The sequence below is a fragment of the Miniopterus natalensis genome, chromosome 1 (assembly GCF_054644295.1).
Source record: "Miniopterus natalensis isolate mMinNat1 chromosome 1, mMinNat1.hap1, whole genome shotgun sequence".
NCBI classification, from domain to species: Eukaryota; Metazoa; Chordata; class Mammalia; order Chiroptera; family Miniopteridae; genus Miniopterus; species Miniopterus natalensis.
This window is the reverse complement of record NC_142081.1, coordinates 48986282-48994857: the sequence shown is the minus strand read 5'-3', so window position 1 is coordinate 48994857 and position 8576 is coordinate 48986282.

Here is an 8576-nt window from a genome sequence, read left to right as displayed (position 1 = left end):
TCTGAGTGTATCTCATGGTGATCCTCAGGTTACAAGCTTTGGAGTCAGAGTGGCCTTGCTTTTCGTCTTGACTCTGCCGCACACTAGCTGTGTACATGCCGGACAGTCTACCAGAAACTCGGACTCTCATTTCTATCACCTGTACCTCCCTGGCAGTGCTCTTGTTGGGAGGGTGAAATGCAAATACCTAGCATAGTTCCTAGTACTTAATAAATAGGAACTATCATGTTGGTGCTGCTAAGGCTATTTTCCTTTACTAGCGGTTTGGACAAATTCTTATAGCAAAGGATACAGGGCTGATTTATCTTTGGAAACCGCACTGAGTCCCCATAGAGCCTGGCATGCAGCAGATGTTCCATAAATACTTGTTGAATGATGACTGAGGGAATAAATGTAGCTTATTTTGTTTCAAATCATTCCCATGAGGCCCTACTATGAAATGCCGCTCGGACTTTCAGCTCTACCAAAGGACCAACTATTCTTTGAACAAGAAAATTATTTTGTAGGGTTTTCCCTCTAGTCTTCTGAAATATGGACCAACATCACTACAGAGAAATTCATCGGTGTACTGGGATTTCACCACTGGATTTATGCTGAAGTGCGGAATTATTCATGTCAAATTCCACGACTTTGTAAAATATTTTGATCTGTTTTCCCCAACTGGCCACAGAAACCCTGCATGAGCTGTTCTTGTCCTCTCCACAGGCCCTCCCCTACTATGGAAGGGATGAGAAGACTGGCATGGCTTGGGACTGCCTGGGCTGCTTGGAAGAGTAACTTGGGAGTAAAGGTTATGGGTTTTCTCAGACCAGTCAAGTGTGGGCTACTGTGACTCTCAGTGTGGAGGACGTTGCCATGGAAAGCAGTTATTTAAAAAGGCAGGCTATTGTTTTGGGAAGTAGTGATCAAAAGTAAAGCAGACCCATTTGTCCACATGCTTCTGAGGAACTCATTTTTGGAAGTTTTTATTTGTCCAAGAACCTAGTATACTGGTGCTTTTGCCCACAAGGAAACAAAGTGGTATCCTCCCCCAAAATGCTATCAAAACTTCCAGACTCAGAAAGTTATTATTGGGTCACCAGGACTCTCACCTCAACCCCCAAACTGTGTGCTTACTAAAGACAGAGCAATGACACAGGAAGGGCTGGCTAACTGCCAAGAGTACACTTCTGTCACCTTGATTTTGAGAGTAAAACAGACAAATGAAGTTGGGGATGTCAGAGCTAATTACTGATTATGACCAAAGTCACTTTGGACTTTCTTTGTAAAGATTAGAAAGATTATACTCAGAGCGGTGAAGTTCCTTGATGCAGTCCCTCAGTCCAGGCGCTGAACAAGAGGGAAAAGACTGAATGAACTGAAAAAAAGAAGCTGACCTGACAGCATTCAGAAGTACAGTTAAAGAGTGATGTCACCAAAATAGTGGCAAAGAAGACACCAGCCTCTGTCCACCAACAAAGATCAACAATTAGACAGCTATCCATAAATAAAGACAGCTCTGAGAGAGCTCTGGAGTCCATTTAAGACACCTTAGCCACACAGTGGTACAAGAAACCTGACATAACTGCACAAAAAGGGAAGGAAGACGCTTCATTTTTCCTGCATCATCCCATCCCCCAAGCTGGCACTGCTCAGCACCAAGAGTAACTTCCCAGCTAGAAAGAGTTCCCTTCTCAGAAGGCAGACTGGGTAAGTGACCAGCTTCCCTAGCCTTCCAGGGCAGTGCGTGAAGGTCCCGCATCGCATCGGTTTCACCGCACTCCAACCGGCAAGGCTGAGACGTAGAGCGGTGGCCAGGAAGAAGGAAGAAAAGCAGGGGCAGCTGGCAGCAGCCACACGGCAGGAGAGGGGTCGTGGTTCCCAGTGACCCGCTCTGAGGACAAACCCGGCAGCTTTCACCACAAAAGAAACCAACAGCCAGCACAGCTGCCCTGGACCTCCTGTAGATTTCACCAGCTTTGGCCCACTAGGTATTCACATTTGCTGATGCCAGCCACCAGAATCCCTCTCCACTCCCAGGAATGATGCTGGCAGCAAATCCAGGCCTCTGTGGCTGTGTGCACACCGACACCAGCCTAGATGCCCACGGCTAACCCCCCTGTTGTGCGCACACTCAGGGCTAGCCCCTCCAGCTGCACACTGCCTGATACCCATCACGGGCCTCCCTGCAGTGTGCGTGCCTGAGGGGAGACTGTGCAGCCACACCAACAGCCGGGCACCCCAGCTCCTCTGGGGCCTAGATGAGGCCCTGTCTTCTGTCACTGGCTTGCACCACCGCCCTTACCTGCAGCCAGGCCCTCCAGCCGTGCACTTGTGTGGCTCCAGCCTGACCCCCCATAACTGGCCTCCAGTGCTGCCTTGTACCTGTGGTGAGACCCAGCAGCCAAGCTAGTACCTGCTGAAAGCTGGGGTACCTGCCGCCGCCAGCATGCCTGCAGGCAGCCCCAGCCTTTGCTGCCTGCCCGGGCCCCAGCCACTCTAAGTACACCTGCTCTCACCCCGGCCACTACACAGGTACCTGCAGCTGGCCCGCAGCTGAGCGCGTGCACAGCACCAGCTCCGGCCACCACTGCTGCCTACCCTGGTCCCAGCCGCTGGGCCTGGAGGCACCACTGAGGAACCAAGTAGTTCTCGCAGCCACTGTAGATACACAGTTTGTTCACCAAACCATGCAGCTGCTGCTGCTGTGGACCCCAGCAGACCAGGAGAAAAGACGTGACATGCCCCTGGTCCCATGCTGCCGTACACCCTTACACTTGGTGCCCTGCGCTGAGACGCAGGGTCACAGCGTGCTCGAGCATGCCCCTATGCACGTGTGAAGTTCTTCCCTTACCAAAGCTAGTCCAAAAATCTGGAAGAGGTGGCTGCTTCTTCAAATGGGCAGACATCTATACAAAGCTACCACGATCACAAAGAATCAGGGAAACAATGCTCCACAAAGGATTATAATAAACCTCCAGTAACTGGCCTCAAAAAAATGGAGATCCAGGACTACCCAATAAAGAATCCAAAGTAATTCTTCCAAAGGTGCTAAGAGCTACAAGAGAGCACAGGCAAACAATTTAATGATATCAACAGAAAAAATACAGGAACAAAATGAGAAGTTAAGCAAAGATTTAGAAAATATAAAGAACCAAATAGAAATTTTGGAGCTGAAGAATATAAGACTGAACTGAAAATTCTGTGAGTTTGAAGATAGATTACTTGAAAATATCCAATCATTGGAGCAAAAGGGGGGAAAAAATGAAGGAACTCTGGATCAAGATGGTAGTGTATGAGGATCCTGAATTTGCTTCATGCCACAGACACACCAAATCTACAGCTACATATGGAACAGTTCCCTGTGAAAGAAATCTAAAATCGAACTGAGCAACTCTTACACATTGGGCGAATGAGGAAGAAAACCCACCCTGCAATGGCTGACACAATCTTGCCATCACCCCCACCCCTTGTGTGGTGACTCAGTCAGGAGGGAACTCACAATTCTGAGACTCTCCCTGAGGACTGAAAGGCTTCAAGTTGGCACCCCAGCTTTTAAGAACCTGCAACTGGAAGCCAACGGGGCTTGCATCCACAAGACCCAAAAAGCTACATAGCAGGCTGAGAACCAGTTCTGAAAGGGCTCGGGCAGGGCACCCCAAAAGTCTCAGGTGCTAATCACACACCTTCCCCACTCTGCCGCTGGCTCCTTGAGTGTGTTCCTGAGTGCATCAGTGAGGGTGAGCTCTGGTAGAGAGAGAGTGCTCAGGGAAGCCATGGTTGTCAGTGGGCAAGGAAGAAACCACAAACTTGAGCTATAGCACCACCTTCTGGAATACAAAAGACAGATTTCTCAAAGCCAGCCTGGTGAATTTAAGAGCCAAAGAAAGCATAAAAACTTAAAGTTATCACTATTTGTTGATGATATGATCTTATTTACTGAAAATCCCAAAGACTCAACAAAAAAACTATTGGATCTAATCAACAAATTCAGTAACATTGCAGGATATGAAATCAATACACAAAAATAAGTTGCTTTCCTATACACTAATAATAAAATATCTGGGGGAAAACCCACCTATCCATTCACATTAGCATCAAAACCAATAAAATACCTAAAAATTAATTTATCCAAGGTAGTGAAAGATCTGTATAATGAAAACTACGAGATTTTGCTGAAAGAAGTAAAGGAGACACAAATGGAAGTCCACCCCATGTTCATGAGTAGTAAGAGTTAATATTGTTGAAATGTCCAAGATACACAAAGCTATGTATAGATTTAACACAATCACTATCAAAATTCCAATGGCATTTTTCACAGAAATAGAAAAATCCTAAAATTTGGATGAAACTACAAAAGACCTCAAATGGCCAAAGCAATCCTGAGAAAGAACAAAACTGGAAGCATCAAACTATACTACAAGGCTATTGTAATTGAAAAAGTATGGCACAAACATAAAAACAGACACACAGACCAATGGAACACAATAGAAAGCCCAGAATTAAACCCCTGCATGTATGGTACATATGATAAAGGAGCCAGGAACATCCACTGCAAGGAGGACAGTCTCTTCGACAAATGGTGTTGGGGAAACTGGATAATCACATGCAGAAAAAGGAATTGAACCAATGAAAAAATTAATTCAAAAGAAATTTGTGAAGGGACTCAAAAGATAAAGCGGGGGACGGCTGGGCGTGGCTCAGCGGCTGAGCATCAACCTAGGATCCAGGAGATTTTGTTTGATTCCTGGTCAGGGCACCATGCCTGGGTTTTGGGTTCGATCCCCAGTAGGGGGTGTGCAGGAGGCAGCCAGTCAATGATGACTGTCATCATTGATGTTTCTATCTCTCTCTCCCCCTCTCCCTTCCTCTTTCTGAAATCAATAAAAACATATATGTAAAAAAAAAAAAAAAAAAAAGATAAAGGGTGGGGAGCTCCCTACATAAGTCATCTGTTGGCTGCTTATTTTGTTGCCCAGGTTACATTTTTCTCCCCACCCCACTTCCCTTTCTCCTTCCCTTACCCATATCAACAGTTATATACTGCCGGGGGCACAGTGGGGAAGGGAGGGAGGGAAGGAGGGAGGGAGGGAGGGAGGGAGGGAGGGAGGGAGGGAGGGAGGAATAATAGTCTGTCCTCAAGGAAGCTGCAAAAGAGATATACTGTGGGCAAAAGAAGACAAGACGCGTAAAGGTAGATGCACGTTCTGTTCCACTTGTATTTCCTTTTCTTGCCCCTAAGACTATCCTAACCCCAAGTAGAAAACAGTTGGGCTCTGTCTCTTCCCTTTCTGAGCTCCCAACCTGGCAAAGATTGCAATGTTAGTTTGCCGGTGCAGCTCTTGGGGTTAGGTCAAGATTCCACAGAAAGTAACAGAACTCCAGCATTCCACTCGGACCCTTGTCTCGACGCAGAACTACCTCTTTCATGTGTACGCTGTTTGGCCAGTAAGAGGTTTATTAGGATACGGAACAAATTTAACTCAAAATGAATAAAAGCATTAAACATAAGACCCGAAACAGTAAAACTAGAAGAACACAGGGCAGGAAACGCTTGACATCGACCTTGGCAAAGACTCTCTGGATCTGGCAGCAAAAGCACAAACAGCAAAACAATAAAAACGACAACAACACACAAGGGGCAATATACCAAACTTAAAAGCTTCTGCGCAGCAAAACAAACAGTTAGCAAAAGGAAAAGGCAACTTATAAAACTGGAGAAAATTTTTCAAACCATGGATTGGATGAGGAGTTCATATCTAAAATATAAAAAACTTATACAACAGAATAGCCAAAAATTCTGAAGGAAAATGGGCAGAGAAAATTGACATTTTCCCAAAGAAGACACAGCCATGGCCAACAACAGGCACATGAAAGGGTGCTCAGCATCACTAATCACTAGGGAAACGCAAACCGAAACCACAATGATATGCCACCTCCCGCCTATGGCAATGGCTGTAACCAAAAAGACAAGAAATAAGTGTTTTATGAGGGTGTGGAGAAAAGGGAGCCCTTGTGCCCTGTTGGTGGAAATGTCCACTGGTGCAGCCACTGTCAAAAACAGTATGGAGATCCCTCAGGAAATTAAAAATAGAACTACCATATGACATAGCAATCCCACCTCTGGGTATATATCCAAAGGAAATGATTACAGGATATTGAAGAGATATCTGCACTCTCCTGTCCATTTCAGCATTATTGACAATAGCCAAGATATGGAAACAACCTAATTGTCCATCAGTGGGTAAATGGATAAAGATGTGATACACACACAGGAGTGTATTTCAGCCATTAGAAAGAAGAAAATCCTGCCATTTGTGACAACATAGATAGATCTAGAGGGCATTATGCTAAATGAAATAAGTCAGACATTGAAAGATAAATACTGTATGATGTGAAATGTAAAGAAAACAAATTTTGAAAAGAAACAGAGAGTAGAATGGTGGTTACCCAGGCCTGGGGGTGGGGGAAATGGGGAGGTGTTGGTCAGAGGGCAAGTACTGGAAACCTAATGCATAGCATGATGGTTAGAGTTAATAATTCTGTATTGTATGCTTGACAGTTGCTAAGAGAGTAGTCTTGAATGTTCTCACAAAAAAGAAATGATGATTATATGATGCTATGGTGGTAATCGTTTTGCTCTACATAAATGTAACAAATTAACCCATTGTACACCTTAAACTTATACAATATTATATGTCAATTACATCTCAATAAAGCTGGTACCCCTCCAACCCCAAAACCCAAAAAAGAACAAAAGTACAATTCAAACCCTGTTTTGTTCAATGGAGCAGTGGGAGGAGGAAGAAAGATTCTCCTGGAAAGATCAGGAATTCCTTAGGTCTGAAGTGCAGGAAATGAATTTTGTTTGAATGTGGCAAGTTCTATTTGCTCACTGCTGGAGAGGAAGACCTGTAAGCAGCAGGGCTTGCGCATGCTGGCAAGAAAACAGGGCCCGAAGCTTCAGACCCAGGCTGAAGGCTGGAAGGCCAAGGAGGGCAGGAAGGAGGGCTCTGACTCTGAGTGCAGCCAAAAGGCTGCATCTATCTGGCTGGCTTCACTACGGAAATTTGGGCTGATGTGAAAGACAATACAAGCAGATGCATGAGCCTGCTGAGCCTACCCACAATCCCGTGACCAGCCTGCCAGCTGGGGTGACTGTCCACAAAGCAGTGCTGAAAACTGGATAGGAAATATTTTTACCAGTAAGACAAGCTAAGGGATAGGATAGACTCTGATCAAGGTCTCGAATGGAAAAACAAAAGGAATGTTTCTTTCTTCTGTCCCTTTTCCTCCTGTCTTTACTAGTAGCTCTATGAGAGAAAGGCAGTAGGCTTATATACTGCCTTTGGTTGAATTACTCAGCTGTTGATTTGAATGGAAAAAAAGTGTGAAAGAGAATAATAATGAAATGAACTTATTTTGTAAGGATGGTTTGGGATTTTCCCCATCAGTGAAGCACAAAGAAACTGCTTCAAATTATACACCTAGGAATGGGGCACGTATGATTTAGGTTATAGAAACCTTTGGAGCTAAGTAACTGTCTCCCCATTGCCACGAGATTTAAGTCAGTGGTGATGTTAATCTGATATTTGTACAGAGACCTAAACTTTTCAAAGCATTTTCCTACACTTCGCTCATTCAAAGTGCATTACAACACTGTAAGGTCTGTAGAGCACAGGTTGTTACTGCCTTATGACAGATAACCAAACTGAGACTCATGAAGGCCCAACAGACGTGGTCAAGGTCACACATCCAGTTACAGACAGAGCTGGGACTGGGACCCAACTCCCAATACTCTTAGGTGTTTTCTCTTCCTGTTTTAGCATGACCAGGAGATGGCATCTTCTGTTCTAACTGAGCCAGTTTTTAGATGCCCTTGACTTTCATAGAGGTGATGGAGCTTCCTGGAAAATGGGCAATTCCAGCATATGATGGTGTTCAGAGAAGCAACTAGGGATGACAGTAGGAGGAGAGTGACCGTTGACTCTTTCCAAGAGAGAGAATAGGATGGATTAAACAGAAGGTGGACGTTTCCCCTGAAAATTTGTGTTTTATAGGGATAGAGACCCTTTTGGAGCAGCCTACTGCAGAGGTAACTATGATGGTTTAAATCAATGGAGCTCTTGGTGGATAGTTTTATATCTCCAAAATTATGCTCGGAGAGTTTTAAATGACCACGGTTTCTCAACGTATCAGTAAGTAGAAAATGAGAAAATCAAATTCCAATTCATTTTATGGATCTAATGTTGCAATGATGTTTTTATTCACATATTAATATATTCACTCAGAATATAAGTATATAGGAAAATGGGAAAATGCAGCTATATTATCAGAAATTAATGTTTTATATTTCCTTTATTTATATTTTATTTTCTGCATCAAAGGATATTCACTAGGTTTTATTTCCTGTGAATATCTATGAGTAGAGCCATTATTCCTAATTTCTGGAGGGCTCTTATTTTGTTTTCCATTTATAAGGCTACAGTAGAGTTGAGAATTCCTTCCTTCAGGTAGGGGCCATTTGCCATAAGGGCAATCAATGTTTCACACTCAAGATGGGGCATCTGTTTGGAGTAACCACTGTCATGGGCCTT